Source organism: Pongo abelii, chromosome X (genome assembly GCF_028885655.2).
Source record: "Pongo abelii isolate AG06213 chromosome X, NHGRI_mPonAbe1-v2.0_pri, whole genome shotgun sequence".
Taxonomy (NCBI): Eukaryota; Metazoa; Chordata; class Mammalia; order Primates; family Hominidae; genus Pongo; species Pongo abelii.
In genome coordinates this window covers 29,948,733-29,974,362 of record NC_072008.2, presented here as the reverse complement: position 1 = coordinate 29,974,362, position 25,630 = coordinate 29,948,733, and the positions used below count along the sequence as shown (strand labels likewise).

The 25,630-nt window shown below is 35.2% G+C and overlaps 1 protein-coding gene across 1 annotated transcript in view; it reads right to left on the bottom strand.

Moving 5' to 3' along the window:
* IL1RAPL1 (interleukin 1 receptor accessory protein like 1) overlaps positions 1-25,630 on the bottom strand; it is a 1,383,775-nt gene that overhangs the window by 185,172 nt on the left and 1,172,973 nt on the right. The window lies entirely within an intron of this gene.

The following is a 25,630-nucleotide window of genomic DNA, read 5'->3' as shown; positions in this document are numbered from 1 at the left end:
TACAAAGAGCCAGTTCAGGAAAAAACAAGAGCTTGAATGTAAAGGTTGAAAATCCGATAGCTCCTCATTGCAAGTTTCACATGCGTGATTACTGCCAAAATTGGAGAAGGATTCAACAATAGAGACCAGTGAATTTATAAGACCCACTGCTTGAGCCTTAAGACTCAATTAGCAATGAATTAAAGCAAGCATGACCAAAGTGGAGAGCAAGTTTTAACTGTACCTGATCCCGGTGAGTCATCAACTGATATTTGTTGAATGGGTGAATTATATGCAATAACATTGGCTCTGTATCCAGCTATCTAGGAGCTTGAATGTCATTACTAAAAATGTCTATTGTTTAAAATGTGAGTATTTTGTCTCATATAGACTAAGTTTGAATCTCCTTATTTTGATAACTTCTGTCAAATCATTCTCAACAACCAATATTGTGAGGGCACCCACAGCTGATCAAAAAGAGACTATAAACCATAAAATAGTCTAAATTACTTTCTTCAGGTTTCTCCAAGTATCCTTTAACTTTCTTCTCTGCCCCAGCCTGCATTGCCTCAGTTGCAGGAAGCTGCTAAAAGTCTGACTATAAATTTTTATTTCCAACTGTGGAAAATGATAAAAGCATAAAATATAAAAATAAATAAGACAAATTCTTGGACCTCACTGAACTTAAACTCTAGTTAGAGCAATGATTTATGACACTACAATATAAGACAGAGTTATAAAGTAAATGCTGAAAAGGGGGAGAGGCAGGTAAAAGTAATACGATTACAAGGAAGGAGGCAAAATTAATTCTGAGTATGATAACTGGAAAGCAACAGGCCAGAGGAGACAAATTGTGATTGATGATTAGGGAAGGGAGGGCATGCTGGCATGTTTAGAGACTCAGGGCCCTGAGTGCCTGCTATATTCAAGAGAACAAAGAGTTGCATGTGGCAAGAATACAGGGAAAGTGGTAGGAGATGAGGGGTCCAGATTATATCAAGAGAACATGTAAAGCTGATGCGTCTTATTCTATAGGCAGGGCTGTGTCACTGAATAGGTTTACGCTGAAAATGTCATGATCAAATGCTTCTGAAAGTCGATTCTAGTGGAAGTGAGAAAGCTGTGAGTTCAGCAATACGTGGCTGAGACCTGAATTAAATTGAGGGCTGAGTGTAGGAGAAGAGATTTAGAGATAGAAAGAGAAAAAAATTATTGAGCAAAAGGATGTTATGAGAGTAAAGGTAACGGGGGTGCAAGGTGGCAGAGAAAGTAGGGTCAAAAATTACTGTCAGAGTCCTTGGCTTTGTAACTAGGAGGATGATTTTATCACACTAATAACGAAAGACAAAAGGAAGAGTAGGTCCTAATTTATATTTATAAAATGCAACACAAACTCCTCAGCATAATATTTGCTAATTCCTCTATCAGGAACTATTCCCATCTCTCGGCACATAAATTAACTCCCATTCAGCATTCAGGTGTCAGCTCAAACACTATTTTCTCAGAGAAGTGTTCCCTCAGATCCAGGACTATTATAATAAGTGCCCTTATCATGAGGTCTCATTCTGTGCTCTACCTCTTTTAGCACTTATGATATGTGCTTCTTTGGTCTATGCTTGTGATACCAGTAGACTGAAAGCTCCAGGAAGCTCTTGTTCACCAGTGACCTCCCTTCGCCTAATACACTATGCTCTTACAATGTGTTCTGTTCAGTAAATAGTGAGTGAATGGATACCTGATGGGTTTCTTCCACAAAAGGATGAGCAGTAGCATATGATCTGTTGTCCCCTTTTGCTTCTCACAAGTAACTACTTCAACCCCAGGCACATTAACACACAAAAGCACACCATTCTCCCATCTCCCGTCTTTTTTTTTTTTTTTTTTTCCTTCTTTGCTCCTCTAATAACCAGAGGAAATTTCTATTCTCTCCCCAGCTCTTCAACTCACTTGTAAGCTCCCAAACAACCCCAATGATGATTAGTAAGTGTAGGTGTAGTGAAAGTAACAACTAGGAAATGGAAAGTGAAATCAGATATAATGACTCTCTCAAGCTCATAGCCCTTGAAAATGCCCCAATTCTCTGCTCACAATTCCCACCAAAGTCTTTATCTGCCTCCTGTCTTTCCCTAATTAGATCTGCTTTCCTTAAGCAACATGCTCAAGGCATGAAACAAAAATCCCACTCAGCAATTCTGTTTAGGTTTCAATTACTTTTATGGCACATTTTCTAGTATTTTCATTGCCAAAGCACAGTACTTCATGTGTAGTACAACAAGGAAAAGTATGCTTAAACTGGAAATTTAACCATCAATTATAATGTTGATTTTCAAACATTTTAAAATAAGAGAAACATTTTATTTCAAAGGAAACCATCAGTGGGGATCTAATTTAAAAATACATCCAAATGAAGCTACCCTGTGTAATGTTAGTTTGCAGACAGACCCCAACACAGCCTCTGTGTCTTCCTGACACAAACACCTCACTAGTACTTGGTAGAGACGGTTTAACTACACTATTTCGATGGGAATGCATTTCTAGTTTAAAGTTTCTGACACTGAAATTTATAACAAACAATTCTTTGTATATTGAAGAATGTTTACGTATAAAAATTATATTCACTGAAATATTATTTAAATTAGGATTTTAACTAGGGAGAGGGAGAAGTAAGGCAATTGATACGTTAACATGATATTCGTGTATATTTTAAAGTGTTCATTATTGTTGCTTTAATGTTGTTTATGCAAGCAAGTTATTCAAGTCTATATTAACTACGTCTTTGTCTAATTATATACAAAATGCACAAACACTCCTTAACTAACCTTTGAAACATTATATATGCTCTTGCTGCTTATGTTGTGATGGACATAATTACAAATGGAAATTTCCCACTGATAATGAAAAGCTTTATATGCATAGATCAGTCCCCCATAGCCCTGCAAGTACACTTCTTTCTTGGATAAAATCACCTTTATAAAGCCTATTTAAAAAAATAATAGTTTTTAGTTATTTACCTGACTAAACCACTCCCTTTTTATGCGGGGGTGGGGAGGGGGGTGGCGGAGAGGAAGGAGGAAGAGAAGTAGGAGGAAGATCAGCAAGAGGAAGCAAGAAAGATACTGCTGAAGGATTCCTATAAATGGTAGGTTCTCATATCTAAACACTTATATAACTACATCGTTATAAGTGTTACATGTATATTTGTGTGTGTTGTGTGAATAGTGTTCCCTCTATATATGTATATAGAGTTACGTGTGCATGAGGCATAAAATTGGGAGACCACAAATGTTCCTTCTCAAATTTCATCTACTTTATCATTTCAGATCAGGCTTTGTAAATATATTTATTTGACATTAGTTTTATTTGTTCAGGCCTTAGCATAGCAAGACACATTCATGTGTACATGTCTGTGTATGCACATGAACACACACACACACACACCCAACACATTTACAGACAAACTGTAAAGATGTCTACGTCACCATTAGCCTGTGCCCTTTCTGAAGATTAGCTCAGACAGAAGTCAAGTCTGCATTGTTATTTTGCTATAGCCTGCAATTCTGGAAAAGCACTGATGTCCAAAGTAATGACAAGGATAAATTCAATGAGAGACAATTTAACAAGAACACATGAGTTGAGCTGTGCTGAATCAAAATATTAAATTTAAATTAAACTCTTTCGTATGTAGTTGGATTCATAATTAAGTTATAAGCCTTAATCTCTAAATCTAAATGCAATTATGCTAAAGCTACCGCACAGTGACAGATAAAAGATCCTCACTATATAAACTCAAAGACAAATTTCCAAGCTACAGAAATATGTGGGTACAGGCAGAGTAGCAATGGAAGTTCAGCACAGCCAGTTCTTGAATAAGTAATGAAAGCCCATGACACTGCTGGAAACCAACAGGAAGAAAAGTGGTGAGAACAAGGTCGAAGCATCTTTATCTTTAGTGCCATCTCTACTTCTGTGTATGCAACTGACTCAGAAAAGAAACAACTACTTAGGTACTGAGGGAGAAATATTTGGTAGGAAACTCTTCATTCACTTTATGCAGCCTTGGAAAATTTCCTCAGAATTTCAGTGAAGTTGTAGGTTAAGAGTTAATTGTATATTTACTTAAATTTCTCTCCACATCTATTATTTCAAATTCTCACATTTTGAGCAGGAAAATTGTTTTCTCCTTGCAATATTATCAACTCTCTTCCACATGATTTTTTTTAACTAGAAATGATCATTATATAGGTGGCAAGGGGTAAAGCTACTCTGAGATTATACCATTATTGCAGGATACCTTTAAAGGAATTCCTGAGGAAATAATAACAATGAACCACAGGACTCTGCAGCAAATGGAGAAGAGCACTGTATTATTTCTATGGTAAACACTACTGGAAATGAAAGTAGAAGGCACTTACTTATCAAAGGCTAAAGCAAGAGGAGGGGAAACTAATCAGGACTCACTTTTACTGCTGATTCCTTTCCACCCTCTGCTCCAACGAAAACTGGAAATTAGGTTCTACCCACTATCTTGTACAAAATATAATGCAAATCTAAACGTGAATTAAAATAAATAAAGCAATATTGTTTGAATTTAGTATAAAGTACAGTAATGAAGTTAAGGGCTTTTATTGGCTTTCGCCGCAGACCCTCAGAAGTTCAAATAAAAAGATGGGAAGAAGGACACTTACAGGACTTTGGCATCTGCAAAGCTTGCCACGCACACAAACATACACATTTACAGATGTACGCACAAAGGAAAACTGAGAAATAATTTTTGATGGTGATATTATCACTAACATACAATATTATTACGTACTCCCTTTATGGCTGAACAGATACTCTCTGGTCAGATTCTATCATACTATAAATATCTCATCATAATACTTATATAATAAAATTGAGAACGAATCAATTTGACTTTTTTTTTTTTTTTTAAGAAACAGGGTCTCACAATGTCACCTAGGCTAGAGTGCAGTGGTGCAATCAGGGCTCGCTACAGCCTCGAGCTCCTGGACTCAATGGATCCTCCTGCCTCAGTCTCCCGAGGACAGGTGTGCACCACTAATATGGTTTGGGTGTGTCTCCACCCAAATCTCGAATCGTAGCTCCCATAATTCCCCTGTGTTGTGGGAGGGACCTGGTGGGAGGCAACTGAATCATGGAGGCGGGTCTCTCCCATGCTGTTCTTGTGATAGTGAGTAAGTCTCATGAGATCTGACGGTTTTATAAAGGGGAGTTCCCCTGCACATACTCTCTCTTGCCTGCTGCCACGTAAGACGTGCTCTTGCTCCTCCTTGCCTTCAGCCACGATTGTGAGGCCTCCCCAGGCACGTGGAACTGTGAGTCAATTAAACCTCTTTCCATTATAAATTACCCAGTCTTGGGTATGTCTTTATTAGCAGTGTGAGAACAAACTAACACAGCCACCATACCTGGTTCTTGACACTTCTAAAGGAAGAGTTGAGATTTCAAGGATGGCAAAAAATGGTACTTCAACATGGTCTATGTCAGAAATTTTGTGCTGCATTTTCTCTTAAAGATATAGTGGGAATTGATGGTAGAAGAAAATAGATAAATAGCGCAGGTTAAAGTGATTGACTCTCTACTACTTATTCAAGCCATCACAGTTTCTTATGATTTTCCAAACAGTGACCCCAAACTACTGAAGAACATGTGAAAAATGAGACCTTCATTTTATTTTTGTCATACTTTCCTTCCAGTAATGGGAATTCAGACAACAGAGAAGCCCTACCAAAAATTGTATCTACTGATTTCACGTGCAGATATTTTGGCAATGACAGGGCTTAAATCTACAAAACATGACAGAATTACTTTTTCCTCCCTTTTATTTAAGAAAACATCATTCACTGCAACCTTTTAAATCTAAAGTGATATGGCAATATTTTCCTTTGAAATATATGAGACATTGTTGAAAGGAAACTGAGTGAACAGAATACTATAATCTATGATACACAGTCATGCTCACCCACGTCAATCAAAGGGGGACATATTTTTCTGGACACAATTTTATCTCTGAAAACTTATAGATTCTCCTGCTTCAAATATTTCAAACTCAGAGGTGACACTCATAGTAGTAAAATCTGTAGAAATTACAAGGCCAGCATTATTTTTTCATGGAATGACATGACAGGCACATATAGTAACAGCCTGAAGAACATTCACAGGAAACAATAATTTGCTTGAACTATGGATATTGGAATGGAATTAACACTTCCATAGGGCACTCAATACTGATTCCACCCTGTGGAAATTCACACTGAATCCTGCTGTCCCACAAAATAAGATACAAATCAATAGTGTGTTAGTGGATCAAAACACCCTTTAGATAACAATGGTAGATCTGCAAATTTGAATCTGGAAGTTATATGTTAGAGATATTTTACTGAAATTCTGCATAAAAATTACTGTAGTATGTGAAGTTTCCAATGATTACATAAATGCATTTAAAGTTGCTAGTAGGATAATGGTGGTAACAGATGCTCTTTAGCTAACCTGCCTAGGCTTGAACTCCACCTCTGTCATTTATTAGCTCTGACACTAAACCTCTATGTGCCTTTATTTCTGTACAATATGGAGAACAATAATACCAACCTCATAGCCTTGTGTTAATCCTTGAAAGAGCTTATGATTATGTCTGGCACATAGCGAGCATTCAAGAAATGTTACCTACTATACAGGTTTATACTTTAAAAAATGAGTCTCGTGTCAGGTTTTCTTAGCTAGTATGTACTTTAGCTTTCACACTGTACCATTTTTTCCTTACACTGAAAAACAAGTTATTTAAAAAAAAGCATTTTGTTTGTTTTCTTTTATTTTGATATGGGAATGGAACAAAGGAGGAGGAAACAGACATGTACAAAACTTGAGTTTCAACCTCAATATTGCAACTAATCTGCTATTTGGTTTCATTCTGGGCTTTGGAAGAATGAAATGCTACATGCTTCCATCAGTTTTATTCCTGTAATTCTACAAATTGTGCTTTGCCAATGATTATGTAGTTGTCATCCAGCATAATAATGTCAGTCATATAGAAAAGCAAGATGTTATGTTTTATTGTTAAAAACAGAATATCTACTTTTAAATACAGCCAACCATTTCAGATGTAACTTGAAGTAAAAATTCCCATATGCTTTGTATGTTGAAATTTTATCAGTCAGTTCAAATATGAAAGTATATTTATTGGGAGGGTAAAATGTCCAGCCACTTTGAAAAACTGTTTGGCGGCCAGGCACGGTGGCTCACGCCTGTAATCCCAGCACTTTGGGAGGCCAAGACAGGCGGATCACGAGGTCAGGAGTTCGAGACCAGCCTGATCAACATGGTGAAATGCCGTCTCTACTAAAAATACAAAAATTAGCTGGGCATGGTGGCCCGTGTCTCTAATCCCAGTTACTCAGGAGGCTGAGGAAGGAGAATTGGTTGAACCCGGGAGGCGGAGGTTGCAGTGAGCCGAGATCGCGCCACTGCACTCCAGCCTGGACGACAGAGCAAGGCTCCATCTCAAAAAAAAATTAGCCAGGCATGGTGGCGGGCGCCTATAATCCCAGCTACTCGGGAGGCTGAGGCAGGAGAATCGCTGGAACCCGGGAGGAAGAAGTTGCAGTGAGCCAAGATTGCACCACTACACTCCAGCCTGGGCAACAGAGTGAGACTCCATCTCAAAAAAAAAAAGAAAAACTGTTTGGCAGTCCCTTAAAAATATGACTCATCAATCAATTCCACTTGTAGGTATATAACCAAGAACATTGAAAACATATCCATACAAAAACGTGTACATGAATTTTCATAGCAGCATTATTCATAACAGCACCAAAGCAGAAACAACCCCACATGTTTATCAATTGGTAAATGGATAAATAAAATGTGGAATATAATGGAATATTATACAGTAATAAAAAGAAATAAAATAATTCCTACAATGTGGCTGAACCTTGAAAACATCAATGTGAAAGAAGTCAGGCACAAAAGATCACATATGGTATGATTGCATTTCTATGAAATATATGGAATGGGCAAAGTTATAGACAGAAAACAGATTAGTGGTTTCTAGGGGCTGGGGCAATGAGGGAACGGGGAGTTACTGCTGAGATATTTAGAGCTTCCTTTTCCTGTCCCAGCAGATAGATTGGAAGGAGGCCATATTGGACCTCATGTGTATTATAAAAGATGATGAGGCCTGAGCAGAAGGCCTGCAAGCTGATATGTAGACAAAAACATCCTCCACTAAATTTCATACACAAAAGAAATGTGCATGAGATTTTGCTCATGATTTCCTTCAAATTAACTAATATTTATAAAGCATCAAATGAGGTGTTTTAAACCTACCAAGTGCTATGTATGGGGGACTGTTAAATAACACAAATATAATGTATAGACTTTTTAAGAGAAAGCTTAAAACAGCAAGGAAAATACAATATAAATTTTCTCTTATGTCTGGGAAAAAATCTAAAGTGTACACATCACTGGGAAAATAAAACCGCGAAGTAAAAGTAGCTAGACACAGGAAGACAGACCACATTTTGTATTCCATGTACGGTTGATTAAAAACTCACCAGTTGTTTTGTTATTCCTCAGTAAGGTACCAGGCACACAAAATGGCCTGGCGGGCCTTGTACAGAGGTGTACACACCTCAGTGACCACCAACATCAAGTGTGCGATCTATCAGTCAATCAATACTAATTGCATAGCTAGAAAGGAGAGGGCACTGGGCTAATACACAGCCCTGAGCTGTGTACTGAACACTAAAGAGAGGACTGGGCTCATTGTGCATTCACTTTCATTTGAAAGTGCATAATAAAAAGCATTTCTCTGAGCAGTTTTAGTTTATATTCAGCAATTTTCTTTCTGCTTAAAATGCATTTGAGGAAGCTTATTAATCAGAAGATTCATGAAGTTAGAATCACTAACTCTAAAATAGTTTTTAATTCTTAGGTTATTGAATTCTAAAAGAAGATCTATCACAAAACTTGTCAATATACTATAAAGAAATAAGTATAATTTGTAAAGAGTTATAGTTAAACATTGTATGCTATTTGGCTGGGGTCATGAAGTAGAAAAATATAATTTTTTTAAATGGTGAATAAATAAATACATAATTTAATAATGGTGAATAAAAGCTTGGGAGACTTGATAAACATAATGGAGGACTTTTTAAAAATTTACAACTGTTAAACTGAATAAACTTAGCACACAGATTTGTCACATTTGTAATTATCGAATTCAAGATGAAGAACGATGCGAAGGTATGTTTTAAAAGCAGTCTTATTTGCCTTAATTCTCTTCTTAATTACCTTAATGTTGTGTAATAATTTACAAGATCAGACACCAGAAGTTTACGGCACAGTTTTGATCAATGAAAAATATGCATATTTATGAGCCATCATTAGCTTATTGTCCTAGAAATCACATGTACACTTATGTAAATGATTATTACTAACATCAACATAATTCTTTTCCATTTTAGACAAGTGGTATTGCCTTATCCTTATGAAAATCAATAGCTACGTAAATTACAGATAATATAGACTTACGTTCTATATCACTTAGTTAGCAATTAATGCTAACCTGCCTTGTAACATATGCTGCATCTTTAAACTTTATTCAACTGTATTGATTTTCCCCATGTTTCTATTTCCTTTCACCATTTAGATTATACTTTCCTTTGGAATACTAATAGCACTTTATACTTTTCTACATACTAGAAGATCTTCAATAATGGTATTATTAAGAACTAAGAGAATAGCTTGCCAGACACAAATGGAAACACCTTCCAAATGAGTCAGAGAAAATGTCTTGCAGTATTATGGGTAAAATAGCAAAGAGCTTGGGAATATAGTTTGCTAATATCAAGTCCTTAACAATGACCATTCTTTATTCATGATTAGTTGTGTATAAATACATGCTTCTTCAGGAGTTGACTTAGAAAACAAGCAAACAAACAAACATCAGAAACTATTTACAACTGGGAGCAATCCTTGAAGAACATAAAGAATATAAATATCAACAAAGGCTGAAAACTTTTTTTTAGATTAAAGATCAAATAGACATGTCATCTGAATGTATTGTATGGTTCTTGATTAAATCCTGGAGCAAAGTGGAGAGTGAGGAACAACTGTAAAGAATGTGAATATGGACTGTGTATTAGATAACAGTACCATAAATTTCCTGGATGGGATAATTATGTTGTGACTATGTAAGAGAATATTTTGCCCTTAGAAGATATATGATGAAGCATTTAGAAGTAAAGTATCATGACACCTGCAAGTAACTTTCAAGTGATTCAGCCAGATATATAAAAATTATATATAATACATTATATAATTTATATTTATATATTATATATAATACATTATATAATTTATATATTATAATCATATATAACTTATATTTATATATTATATATTAATTATATATTATATAATTTATATATATTATATATTAATTATATATTATATAATTTATATTTATTGTATATTAATTATATATTATATAATTTATATTTATTGTATATTAATTATATATTATATAATTTATATTTATTGTATATTAATTATATATTATATAATTTATATTTATTATATATAAATTATATATTATATAATTTATATTTATTATATATTAATTATATATTATATAATTTATATATATTATATATTAATTATATATTATATAATTTATATTTATTATATATTAATTATATATTATATAATTTATATTTATTATATATTAATTATATATTATATAATTCATATTTATTGTATATTAATTATATATATAATGAGAAAGGGGATGGAGGGAGAGTGAGCAAGTAAGCAAATGTAAGAAACTGATAAATTTGGGTGGAGGGCATATGGATGTTCTTTGTACCAGTGTTGCTTGAGATTTTTCAAAAGAAAGTTGGTGGAAAATGGAAATCTCATATATATATATATATATATATATATATATATATATTTTTTTTTTTTTTTTTTTTTTTTTTTTTGAGACGGAGTCTCACTCTGTCTCCCAGGCTGGAGTGCAATGGCATGATATTGGCTCACTGCAACCTCCACCTCCTGGGTTCAAGCAATTCTCCTGCCTCAGCCTCCCGAGTAGCTGGGATTACAGGTGTGCGCCACCACGCCCGGCTAATTTTTATATTTTAGTAGAGACAGGGTTTCACCATGTTGGCCAGGATGGTCTCAATCTCTTGACCTCATGATCCGCCCACCTCGGCCTCCCAAAGTGCTGGGATTACAGTCATGAGCCACCGCGCCCAGCCGGGAATCATTTTTAAAAATATATATATTTTTTAGTTTGATAGCTTTTGAGGTACAGGTGGTTTCTGGTTTTACATGGATGAATGATATAGTGGCAAATTCTGAGATTTTAGTGCACCCATCACCCAAGTGGTGTACGTTGTACTCAATATGTAGTATGAGTCGCCAGAGTCCATTACTCTATATGTGTTTGTGTACCCATAGCTTAGCTCCCACTTTTAAGTGAGAACATATGGTATTTGGTTTTCCACTCCTGAGTTATTTCACTTAGAATGATGGCCTCTAGCTCCATCCAAGTTCCTGCAAAGGACATTATTTGCCTGCAATAAGCAAAATGAACTTGTATTTGTCATAGCTGATCTTGTGCAAAGTATCATAGGAACACACTGTGTGTCTGTCATCAAACAGCTGTATCTTGATGACAGTGCATATGCTAAGCCCATTCAGAAGGATGTCTTTGGATACTACTAAGCACCAAAAGACATTGTGCTGATCCCAAGTAATTTTCAGAATAGTTCTACATTAGCCAAATGGCTATTAAACATGTAATTAAAAATGTATGATTATTATTACTTTGCATTCAAGTTTACTATTACTGTACTGAATATTTTAATAACTCCTCTCCCACAAATAGCACACAGAACCTTACTGCAAGCAAATTCATTTTAATTAGTCATGTTATAAATTATACCAGTGGCAAAGCCCTGGCGGCCTGGCAGCTGGGAGAATGCAGTCTCTATATTCACATGTAAATAACTGGGATGACAATTAACAAGCCATTGATTAAAAAAAAAAAAAAAAAAAAAGCCTAGAACTACTGCTATTAACTTCAGAACTAAAAACAATTGAAAGCTCAGTTGTACCTGTTATAAAAGGAAATCCACTTTAAAGTCAAGGAAGAAAACTCTTCTTTCACCTGACTGTTTTATTTCGCTTGAGAACAAAGACTATAATGAATTAACCACACAAACTATTGCATGAAACAAAGGAAACACAAAGGATGATTTCCTTCACTTCACTGTCACTTTGAGTGAGTGGAGAACTGGTTTATTGTAAGAGTCATTTTAATTAGTTTCCAGTTGATATCAGCCATGAGCTTTTCAGCAGCGGCTCTTGTCTTAGTTTAGTATCTCATTCTCCAGTATGCTGGTGAGTTCTTTTCACAGGCATGAGCGGACTTGGCCAGGAAGAGCAAATTCATGGTAGAAAACACATAAAATGGACTTCCTCATCTTGACAGCCCTCTGAATGTTAAACAAAAGTGTGCTGTGACCATTGGGTCCAGCTCAGAGCAGGGGCCTACCTGCCAAGACACAGTGTTTTTCCTATTATTTCAACACTACAGCTAAATATGGAATACAACATCTGACTTAGACAAAGAAAATGCATTTTTCAACCCAGACAAGATTTTTTTAAAGTGTGTCCAGTGCTTCCAACCTCCTTTTTTATGTCCTCCAGCTGTAACCCATGCTGAAGATTCATAGACTGTCTTATAGTTCCCCTATTGACTGATCCTTAAAAAGGACTCCTGACATGAACAATTCAAATTAAGTTAAGAAAGGTAGCATCTCATCCAGAGTCATTTGAATTTTATAACTTGCAACCTATTGCAACGCAGAGAGGCTGTCTCCTAATAAAAACAAGGCAAATGAGAGCCAGTAAAGGCCCTCCCTTAAAACTGCTTGGGTGTCCATCATTCAGAGATACAGATAAAGCAATCGTCTGCATATCCAATTCTCCTTCACAGCTACACCCATATCTTATCTCCTCCAGACATAAAATGGAAGCAATGCTGGAAGACAATAAGCCTTGGCGTCTTATGCCTCTGGAGTATTATAGGTGGGCACAAGTTTCTCTCCAGCTTGTGACTATCAATGAAAACCACTGAAACTTCAAGTAGAAAAAGAACAATGCAAAGATTATTTTAATAATAATAAAGATTAAAATTTAATTTGTTTCCTATTTTATTCATAGCACGCTTTAAGGGCTTTTTTGTTTTAAAACTGTAATTTACATCATTTGATGATCTTAATTGCAGGAACTCATTTAAAGAATTTTTTTCCTATTTCTCATGTATTCACAATGCACACATATTAAGAAATTAATGTATTAAATATTGCCTTTGAGGATTAATGCTATTAAATATAGTAGTGAGCCTATCATTTTAAATATTTCTTCATTTTTATTCTAACATTTGTGTAAAGTACATAATATATAGTATTATATACTATTATTCTGAGGGAATGAAATAGGTGTCTTCTACATCACTGCTTTCATTTTACAAAACTAGAAATTGTCTTGAACCTATGCCCTGAGACAGATAAAAATATAGCACAAAGTAGTTCCTCTTTGGTTCATTGTCTATGGTGAATACATTAGAAATCTTATACTAAGCTTACATTACTTTTATTAATATTAATAACAACATTAAGTATCCTTTTAGTCCTCGTATCAATAGACAGAAGTCAGAAGTCATAGGTGGTAATTAAAATTTACTAGTGCCAATTCAAACAACATTTAATGTTGTGATCATTATAAATCACATTTTATATATATATATATATATATATATATATATATATGTTACTGTTACTATATTTTCATTTTGAGGACATTAGACTTTTCCTGAGCACACAGTTTCCTTTTATTATAAAAACACACATTATATACTAATTAGTTTCTAAATTTCTGCTTCTCTCTAATGCCAATGAGAAAATCACAAGATAAATTTTTAGCAATTTATTCACAATACTCTAGTTCTTAAAACAATGTTTACATTTATTACTTGCATAATTTATAATATTTTGCAAAAGATATTCAAGACTAATATAATATCCTTCAATGCCAAAAGAGAGTAAGAGGTACACTTGATACTATCACACAAGAGCTAGGAGAGCAAATATCACTGAACTCCCATAAATAATTTATTTCATTAAAATGTTCCCTTATATTACCATGATGGACCAATTTAATCAGTTCAGAGGCAAGACAGTTTTGCTTAAAAAAAAAAAAAATCTTTTTCTTATCACTTTAGAGTATGGTCTTGAAGCTCTGAGCAATGACAAACAGGTTATTTTTCTCAGTGAGACACATTCCTTGTGACAGTTTTTGACAAACAATGTCAGGATAAGTAGGTGTGCAGGAGCGACACTGAGGGATGATAGTGGGCTCAGTGTAGCCTTCTGAGCAATTACCTGATCCCAATTAAATTGTGCTGGCACTGAATATTCAAAACGACAGGATAGAAATTGACCTTCATTGTCCATCTTTATCTGGAAGTGAAACCCCTGCCACTCTGTTACATAATTACCATCAAAGCAAAATTCGTATCAGTTGCTAAGCTTCATAAATGGTTCCATTTCTTAGTGAAGAAAATCAGACAAAATTATTGCTTTGTTTTGTTTACCACCATATTACAATATAACAAAGTAGTGAATGAATGTTCATTTCTAAACTTAAATTACCTATGACTTTAATTATCTATTTCTCTCTCTCTCTCTCTCTCTCTCTCTCTCTCTCTCTCTCCCTCTCTTCCTTTTGAGACTTATTTTTAAAAGAATCTTTGATTTGCAATGACATATTCTTCAAATATGCTTCTTGAACAGTAGTTTTCTTTTGTGCAGATAAATCATCTCAGCAGTTTGGCTTCTAAAGAACTCTTTAACTCAAATTCAAGGAGTAATTTTTCAAAAGAGGTACATTTCATGGAATGTTTTTGATAAGTTTTTCTCCCTTTTATAAAATACCAAACTATTTGTCCTAGAAGACAGCTACTGACAATAGAAAGAGACTTCCGTTTGCTTAAGGAGCAGGGTTAGCATTTATAATATCATGGGAGCCTGGTTTCTCTTTTGTATCTCTACTGCACACTGTCTCGCATTTAAATGAATGCTTAAATTCTAAGTTATTGTTTTGACCATTTGAAAAGTCCTTTTGTTCAAAGCTCTGAGAGATTTGGTCAATTTCAATTTGTTCTTCTAATTAATTATATATTTAGATTGCTCACGAATTTGCCATCAACAGAGTATTTTCTAATAAACAGAAGAAGAATAGAAACAAGGCTTCATGGAAGCAATGCCCTTTCTGCTCAAATATTACAGACAGGGGAATGCTACTCTATTCTCAAGAATGAATTCAGTTCCTGAAAAACTTTCTAAGTGAAATTACTGGAGACATACAGTTGAGGACATTTGACTCTAATTTTTTTGAAATGATCACAATAAAAATAAATTCAGGTTGTTAGATATTGTGCTTGCTACTGAACTATATAAAACTAACAATCAGTGACAAAGATGTGGGAAAATGATGTGCATCAAGTGATATATACAAAATTGACCATCGGGGAAATAAGAACTAACTTTTGACTGTGTGTGTGTGGGATTGGGTGGGTGGACTGAGGAAATGCCAGGCAATGTTCTAAGTGTTTCACATACATTAGTGATTTAATACTTACACTAAAGATTCCATTTGGCACTATTAGTATGCCTTATTAGTGTGTCTATTTCACAAATGAGAAGCAATTGCAGCACAAATGGGTTAAGTTATTTACCCAGTGTTATGCAGCTAACAAGTGACCACCGTGGCTTTCAAACTGAGCTGCTTGGTTCTACAGCTGGGTTTTTGATCGCTATACAATAGTTCTGATAATTATCTTTTTTAAAGATTTAATAAAAATACAGCCAGATCAAGGCTGATCTTACGCACAGCAGCTTTTCTATAATATGTCGTGTGATTGAAGAAATGCAAGAGGCTTTTGTCCCAAATTGTTTTCTTTACCTTTTGTATAAAGTTCTACAATTAAAGATTTCTTTGGTGGGGGAGTGTCATATATTGTATAATAAAAACAGCCCCTGATATTGTATAATAGGTACTGGATTTCTGTTTGGAAAGATGGAGAAGTTTTAGAGATTGATGGTGGTGATGGATGCACAGTGTGTGAAGGTATTTAATGTCACTGAACTGTACACTTCAAATAGTTAAAAAGGTAAACTTTATGTTACGTATATTTTACCATAAAGAAACACTCTCTGAAATCTGATTTCAGATTCAAATTTTTTACTTCTAGATCCTTAGCAATGTACATAAAACAGCTTGTTTCAGTGTTTTCTTGTGCAAAGAGGGGAGAATAAAAGAACCTACATCAGGGTAGTTGTGAAGCTTAAATAAGAAATCCGTGTACTATCAGAATGCCTGAGGTGATAGGCTTACAAATGTTATTCTTATACTCATTCTTAAAAGGAATGCTTAGAACTGTATCTGGCACATAATAGGTACTCAATAAAAAAATTGAATGACTGAATAATTCATTATATATTATTTTTATGCATTAGTTTGCCTTAATATCATCATAACACCTTGGTATATGAAATCCTATTTTTTTTTAAGACAAGTGTAGCAGGAATAGCAGAATACTGAATAGGGCAGGGAACTTAGTGTGCCAGTTTGCCTAATTCTCACTTACCTAGGACTGTCCAGGTGCCCAGTATTACTCAAAACCTAAACATGTAAGTAGCTAAATCAATGTTTCAGCAAAATCACCTGGCGAGCTTGTTTAAAAATGTAGATTCCAGGACATACCCACAGGTATTCTGATTTGCTAGACCTGTGATGGGGCCCAAAAGTCTGCATCTTTTAAGAGTCACAAGTAAGTTTAATGGAGTTCACTGGCAGACTATTAAAAAATAAGTTAAACTTTTTTATTTTGAAATAACTGTAGAATTGCATGCAGTTGTAGGAGATAATACAGAGAGAGTCTATTCCATGTACCCTTTACCCAACTGTTTCTGGTGGTAACCTCTTGCAAAACCATACTACGATATCACGACCAGGATATTGCCATCGACGGAGTCCATCAACGTTAGGCTGTATTTTGAAAACTGATCTAATAATCACTAATGAAGTGGTTCTCAGCCATGGATGCATATTAGAATCACCTTGAGAGCTTTATAAGAAATTGTCCACACCCCAGATCTGGACCAATCAAATCAGAGGCACTGATTGGGAAGCCTATCCACTCCCCATCTCGCAATGATTGTGCAGATGGATTAAGAGCTCCTGCTATACTGTGACACTTGGTTCTTCCTTGCTAGTTTCAGAGGAGAGGCCAGGTTTGTGAGCTGAAACTCACCCCATGTACTAAGAGTGAAGACAACCAAGTAAATCTTCATCTTAGAAATTTATGCTTTGCCCCATTTTCAAGATTTAAGAAGTGCCCCTAACTAGAAGTCTAGAAACAGAGTCATTTAAGTTGTTACGGTGGCAAATAACTGGCCATTACCCCAAGGGAAATGATAGATTTCTCATCAAACACTATATAAAGACCATTGTCTCAATATAAAGGGCCTAGCAATAATTTTGGCATAGCCTCTTTTGTAATTATCTATCAATTATTCTACTGCTGGGTAGAAAATAACCCATTTTGAAAATATTTAAATGTGATCATCAAATTCCTCAATATATTTTAGGAAAGTAAGCTTTTATTCATTGTGCCACATACATTTCAAGCTGTGTGCATAATATAGTACCTAGCATTTGCAATCAAGACAATCAAGGCCTACAGTTAATAAAATATTATTTCTGCCATAACTTTTAGTAACAATACTGTTTTCCAAGTAGAAACTACTACAAGTGCTTTTCTTTTGGTATTTTGCAATATATCTACCATACATTACATACTGCATAAATATGGTGGCAGTGTTGGTCTGATTAGATAATCCCAGTGATCTCCAAGAAAAAGAACTATGGTACAGATGAAGGCAGCTCTGTAGGCCATTTGAGTATTTGTACTATCAACAACAACCATTTTGAAAACGCAGTGTTGTCATTAACTGCAAAGGCCAACCTCAAATCTGGGAAATGTCATAATTATTTTTTCAAGCTACATGTCAAATATTAAAATCCCAACAGCTTAAAAGACCTTACAACAACCACGTGTATAACCATTAAATTACAGTACCAATTAAAATGATAATGACAACAATTACACCTTTAATGTCTGAGGGTAATATGAATGAAGCTAGGTGGTTTTCTAAAATGCCACATCTTCAAAATAAGTTATGACTCATTGAATCCTAATTAACTCTTCATGACATTACTGTCCAATGTAATTATATTTCTTTATTCTCCTTTAGTTTATCTCTGGTCTCTAGGGTTTAGTTGTTAAAATAACTCAAAGACGGGCACTTTGTTCTTATTAACCCCAGAATACACTTCCATGGTGCAGGTAATTCTCAGGCTGTTTAACCTTTGCATTAGCACAAGAGGAAACATGGGTGGTTTGCACTCTCAATAATAACCAACAGTAACTACTTCAGAACAATGTGACACACGGTGTTTTTTGTTTTTGTTTTTGTTTTTTTACATTAGGAATAATGGCAAATACTTGACATTTGTGAAATGAATGAGAGAAAATTTGTATTTTTTTTTTTTTTTTTTTTTTTGAGAAGAGTTTTGCTCTTGTTGCACAGGCTGGAGTGTAATGGTGTGATCTCGGCTCACTGCAACCTCCGCCTCCAGGGCTCAAGCAATTCTCCTGCCTCAGCCTCCCAAGTAGCTCGGATTATAGGCACATACCACCATACTCGGATAATTTTTGTAATTTTTTAGTAGAGACGGGGTTTCACCATGTTGGTCAGGCTGGTCTCGAACTCCTGACCACAGGTGATCCACCTGCCTCGGCTTCCCAAAGTGCTGGGATTACAGGCGTGAGCCACTGCGTCTGGCCTGTATTTCCATTTTCAGTTTTCTTTCTTCTTTCCTTCCTCCTTTCATTCCCTCTCCTTTCTTTCCCCTCTTCTATTTTCCTTCCCCGTCTTGCCATGTTTTGTAATGTAATTCTCATATGTTCATCAAAATCTCTTAAATTGGAAGACAGGAAAGTCTCTGGCCAGTATCAGCCTTAAACAAGTTTAATTAATTTGGAAAGTCTCTTATGAACACAAGTATTTCTGCCAGAAGAAAGAATTAAACAATGGTAGATTAAAACTTCAGTGTTTCTTTGTGCCTTGGAGGGAATGTCTACTTGATGAATAGCTAGATATTTGTGAAAGAGATAGGCAAATAAAATAAATATATGATCCATTATTGGGGTTACTGGTTCCACTGCTTTCTCCATTTGTTTTATTAATAAAAATGATTGAATTTTTTCACTCCCTTCTGCCATCTTCCATGGCTATACATATTGAGAAAAGAAAAAGTTCTCTGTTTTTTGACCCTCTTCCTCCTTCTATAAGATGCTAATTTAAAAAAATTAAAATTGGAAAGTTTCATCATTAAAGAAACATTTCTTTAGAAGCCCTAACCTTTCCTACACATATTGGTGTCAAATAGCTTGTCCATTTGATATGAGTTGTTAGTATTCAACAATTATGAATGTACATTCTTATATTTTTTTCTAATTGACTCTACATTTTAATAACTTTGATGTAGTTAGGAAAAAACTCTCCATTAGTTTTATTGTTGTAATATTTTAAACAGTTGAAGGACAGGCTAGAAACTAATTGACTTTTTGTTTTGTTTCTAATTATTTATCTAAAACCTGTATCACTTGAGTCACATACCGTAGTCAAATTGCTTTCTATTTCTCTTTAGATACATGCAGTCACAACAGCCAATCCAATGTTGCTTAACCCTTGGATCACTTGCCTTCTTGGTATGATTTGCATGACTGGAAATTGGATAGAAGAAATCTCATGGAGGAACAGAATAGAAAGAAATAGCTCCTATATTTCTTAGCACTTCCCATTAGTTTATGAACTGCTTGTCAAATATTTGGCTGGGATGTCAAAAACTAGTAATTCTATTGGCATGGCCGGAGAGGTAAGGGTCAAAATGAACCTGAAGCTTCAACTTCAAGAGATTATAATTTTATGAGCTAGGCAACTGCTTGTCTTTTCTTTTTTGTATATACTTAAAAATATTAATTTATTTATTTTGGCTATCTGTTAGTTTTCTGGGCCTGCAGTAGCAAAGAACCACAAACTAAGTGGCTTAAAACAACAGACATGTATTGGCTCAGATTTCTGGAGGTTAGGAGTCCAAATCAAGGTGTTGGCAGAACCATGATCCCTTTGAAACATGTAGGGGAATCCTTCCTTGCCTCTTCTTACCTTCTTGGCATTTCTTGGCTTGCAGCTGCAGCACTCAATCACTGGGTTCATTACCCAATGGTGTTCTCTCCTATGTGTCTAGGTGTCTCTTCTCATAAGGACACTAATCATATTGAATTAGGGCCCACCCTACACCAGCATAACCTCACCTTAACTAATTATATCTCTAATGTCCTTATTTCCAAATAAAGTAACATTCTGGGGTTAGGATTTCAACATATCTTTTTGGAAGAATATATCCAATCCATAACAGATTATAAAGATGATATATGCGGCCGGGCATGGTGGCTCATGCCTGTAATCCCAGCACTTTGGGAGGCCGAGATGGGTGGATCACCTGAGGTTGGGAGTTCGAGACTAGCCTGGCCAACATGGTGAAATTCCGTCTCTATTAAAACTACAAAAATAAGCCGGGCATGGTGGTAGGCGCCTGTAATCCCAGCTACTCGGGAGGCTGAGACAGGAGAATCGCTTGAACCTGGGAGGCAGAGGTACCAGCGAGCCAAGATAGTACCATTGCACTCCGGTCTGGGAGACAAGAGTGAAACTCCGTCTCAAAAAAAAAAAAAAAAAAGAAAGAAAAAAAAGGTGATATATGCTTATTTAGAATAATTCAAATAATACAATAATCTGCAAAATAAAAAAATAAAGTTATCCACCCTCACCTCTTCCCTAATTCCTGGAAATAATCATTATTAAAAATCTGTGTATGCTTCCCAATTTTCCCATATACAAACATATAGATGAACTAAGTGTATATATCTATGTATATATTAAAGATAATTAACAACTTACATACATCTCTCCAAGTTGCATATCATGGACATCTTTCTATTTCAGTATACTAGGACATCTTTCTATTTCAGTATACTAGGAGATAATAATGATTGACATTTACTGAGAGTCAAATATACACTAGGTCTTTATTAATTGCTTTCCATAAATAATTGTATTTAATCTTTATAACAGCCCTATGAGGTAGGTGCAATTTCAGACCCCATTTCACAGACCAGTAAAGAAAGGAACAGAGAGGTTAAAGTAACTTGTCCAAAACCATACAGTTAATAAGTGGTAGAAGTGGGATTTGATCCCATTGACCGATGCTAAAGCCAGTGATCTTAACCACTATACTATATTATCCACATGGCATTTCATTTTATAGTTGTTTCTCATTTGAAAGAATGTAAAAATAATAGAGACATCCAAATCTGTCACTTTGTGATGTCACTCACAAAAGATTACCATTTGTACTCTAACTAAAGTAAATGATACATTCAAGTGTTAAACACATCGTTAGTTGTCAATTATCCCTGGGGTAATTACCTGTTTCCAGATAATTTCATGTATTTAATATCTGTGGTTTTATTTACTTTAAACAATTATTATTCAACATTTAATAAGCACTTTCTTTGGACTGATCTTACCAGAGAGTAGAAAATAATACACTACATTTTTTGTTCTCAAAGAATTAATGGGAGAGAAAACTATGTAAACAATAATTGAAAAATAATATTAGAGATGTATTGGCAGTATGAAGAAAGGAGTAACCAACTTCATGGTGGGTTTGTTGGGAAATATTGAAAAACTGAGGTCTTGATAAGTCACATGAGTCTTCAATAATTTGAGCAGGTGTTGTCAGGTGGATGGGGGAAAAGGAAGGTGCGGTTGGTAGGTGTGGTCGATTCTGAAATGGCTCCTCATAATCCCAACCTCCTGATAGTTGCATCTTTGTGTAATTCCAACTTGTTCAGAGTGGGCTAAACCTAGTGGCCTACACAATAGAAAATGTCAAAGCTGATGGGATATCACTATAGTGATTAGGTTATGTAAGATTGTAAACTTCATCTTGCTAAAAGACTCTCTTCACTGTTGGCTTTGATGAAGCAGCTGCCATACTTATGAGGCAGCTGCCTATAGAGAAGCCCTTGTAGTAAGGAACTGAAAAAGGCCTCTGGCCAACAGCTAGTTAGGAATTAAGGCCTTGAGAAATTAAATTCTGCCAACAACCACTGAGTGAATATAGAAGCAGATCCTTCCCCAGTTGAGCCCTCAGATGAGACTGTAGTCCTGACTGACACCTTTATTGCCATCTGTGAGACACTGTGAAGCAAAAAAGGACCCAGCATGGCCATGCCCAGGTTTCTAACCTACAGAAATTGTGAAATAATAAATATGTATTGTTTTAAGCCATTAAATTTGTGCTAATTTGTAATGTAACAATAGACAGCTGATGCAGTGTGTTTTATAAGCAGTGAGAATTGTGTAAAACACGTGTCCATGCACAGATACATCATGCTCATGCACATAGGTGTGAAACATCCTGCTATGCCTTGGTAGCATAGTATAGCTGAAACTTAGAGCACAAAGGTGACCAAGCTAAAGGAGGCTGGAAAGGAGGCTCAACATATGACCACAAAGGATACTTATGTCAATTTAGTATGTTTGGACTTTAGGCAGTCTTGTATTGTTAAAGGCTGTTGCGGCTATTCATTTCTGTGTATTAAAAAACACACTTGGGAAGCTGAATTATAGATGTGCAAGAATTCAGGCAGGGAGTCTTTTGGAATGGTGATAATGGACAGGTAATGGGAACATGAGTCAGGGTAGTGGGGAAAGAAGACCCAGAATAGAGTTTTGAGTAGCATTTCAGTTCACTTATCAGATTTTAATGGATGGGACTGTGAGGGAGGATAACTCCCAGGAATTTTGCTACATGACTGTAAGAATTTTGGAGCCATATATTATGAAAAGCCAGTTTTGAATGACAGATAATGAGATCAATTTATCCAGGATGAATTTGAGTTATCAGTGGGAGATTTCTCCTGGTGCGCTGATATGGGCCTGAAGGTCAAGAAAAGGATCTTGCCTAAAGAATATATGAACAGCAGTAAACACACCTGAAGGAGTAGAATTTTCCAGAACAGCACGTAAAATGAAAAGCAAAGATAATGCATGACAAATCACAGGATTCAAATATGTAACGGAGGGACAAAATACAGAGAAACAGCCAAAGAGACAGCAAAGGAATAGAGAAAAAGCTGAAGAACAGAGACGGAAGTAGGTACAGCATCTCAAAAGGACAGTTGTCAACAGTGTTAAATGCTTTTGAGAAGCCATACATGATTACCACTGCATAGTATTCACTAACTTCAGTGATAATTTAGCTACCTTCTTATACATTTCCTTAAAGTTGCATAATTATTTCAGCATTGTTGAAAATTCTAATGCCTTAGGATTGTGATAAGACTAATCATTCTAAATGATTTCTCCCCTCCCACCCCCAGGTCATGAATATTATTATTAAGGGTCAGTTCTGGTACCAATCATTGGACCTAGAATAAATAACGTCATTCCACGCTGGGAAATGGCCTTATTCTTCTGATAGCTTGACAAGTTTTTAATCATCCTTACACCATGCAGAGCCAGAAATAATTATTTGATTTACATAAAGCCTATAAGTGATATTAGATAACAAATAATTCTCAGTGGGAGAGAAATATGGTAGGTCTTTTAGTAGCTAAATATTATAGGTTGTCACACAAAAGGCTGTCCTTTGTTGAAACAATACCACAAAAGTTAATTTTAGTAAATCAAATTCCAAACTGGTTATTTGAATAGAAAAGGAAGTCATTGAGATGGATTCAGGTCATTAAATGTTGGGTTGAGTGTATGCCTACATCAGCTTTCCATGTCTCTGTAGGGTAGGCCATTTATTTTTAGATGACATGAACTCAAATACATGTTTATTAGGAATGATGACAAATAAACAATGAAACAAGTGCCTCTGAGAAACACTTACTCGAGTGAGGTTGTAACAGTATGAAATTATTTTATGTATTTTTGACTGATAATTAAATTAACTTTCATGAGTCCCACCATTTTACTTACCAGTCAGTTAACTTACACAGAATGTTTTGGACATGTTAAGCCAATCTACCTGGAATTACCTGATTTCAGTTAACTTATCAATATATTCTACTATGTCATAAAGCACACACTTTGATTTAGACTAGGTATCTCTCTCTTTACGGAGTCTCATTTTATAAACTCCAACCTTACAGGGAATAGATTAATGATGCTAAGGAAAAATATATTGGACACATTGATAGTTTTTATTTTGTCTTTTAACTCATGTGTTTGAGACCACAGGGTAAAAGCTAACTGCTTGATTTTCAGTTCTTTTACTTACATAGGATAAAAGTATAAATGACTCACTTTTAGAGTGATTACTTTTATTAACTTTCCTCTGTACCATTTCTAAACCAATTGGAGGAAAAATTGCAATTAAGGTAGAATATCTGGGGATGCAAAATAAACTCTCAGATGTGAAAGGACCATATCACCAAGGTTACTCAGGAAAGCATTGATTCAATATTCAAATAATACATGAATGCTCATCTCCTTTCATTCAAGTATTCTCAAAGGAATTAGCACCATCGAAGGAGAATCTTACCTATTTAAGGAAGTGGATTTGATGACTTCCCTCAGTTAACTTTCTAATGTTTATCAAGTCTTTTTTTTTTCTAATGTTTATCAAGTCTTTTTTTTTTTTTTTTTTTTTTTTTGAGACAGAGTCTCGATTTGTCGCCCAGGCTGGAGTGCAGTGGCGCAATCTCGGCTCACTGCAAACTCTGCCTCCTGGGTTCAAGCGATTCTCCTGCCTCAGCCTCCCGAGTAGCTGGGACTACAGGGGCATGCCACCACGCCCGACTAATTTTTGTATTTTTAGTAGAGACAGGGTTTCACCATGTTGGCCAGGATGTTCTCGATCTCCTGACCTTGTGATCCACCTGCCTCAGCCTCCCAAAGTGCTGGGATTACAGGCGTGAGCCCCTGCACCCGGGCTATCAAGTCTTAATCAGCAATATTTTTGATATATAAATCCAGGAGTTTTTATTTACAATAAAAGTACATTAAAAATTTTTACATCTGTGGGACCTAATATATATATATGTAAACACACATATACACACATATATATGTAAACACACATATACACACATATATATGTAAACACACATATACACACATATATATGTAAACACACATATACACACATATATATGTAAACACACATATACACATATATATGTAAACACACATATACATATATATGTAAACACACATATATACATATATATGTAAACACACATATATACATATATAATGTAAACACACATATATACATATATAATGTAAACACATATATATACGTATATATGTAAACACATATATATACGTATATATGTAAACACATATATATACGT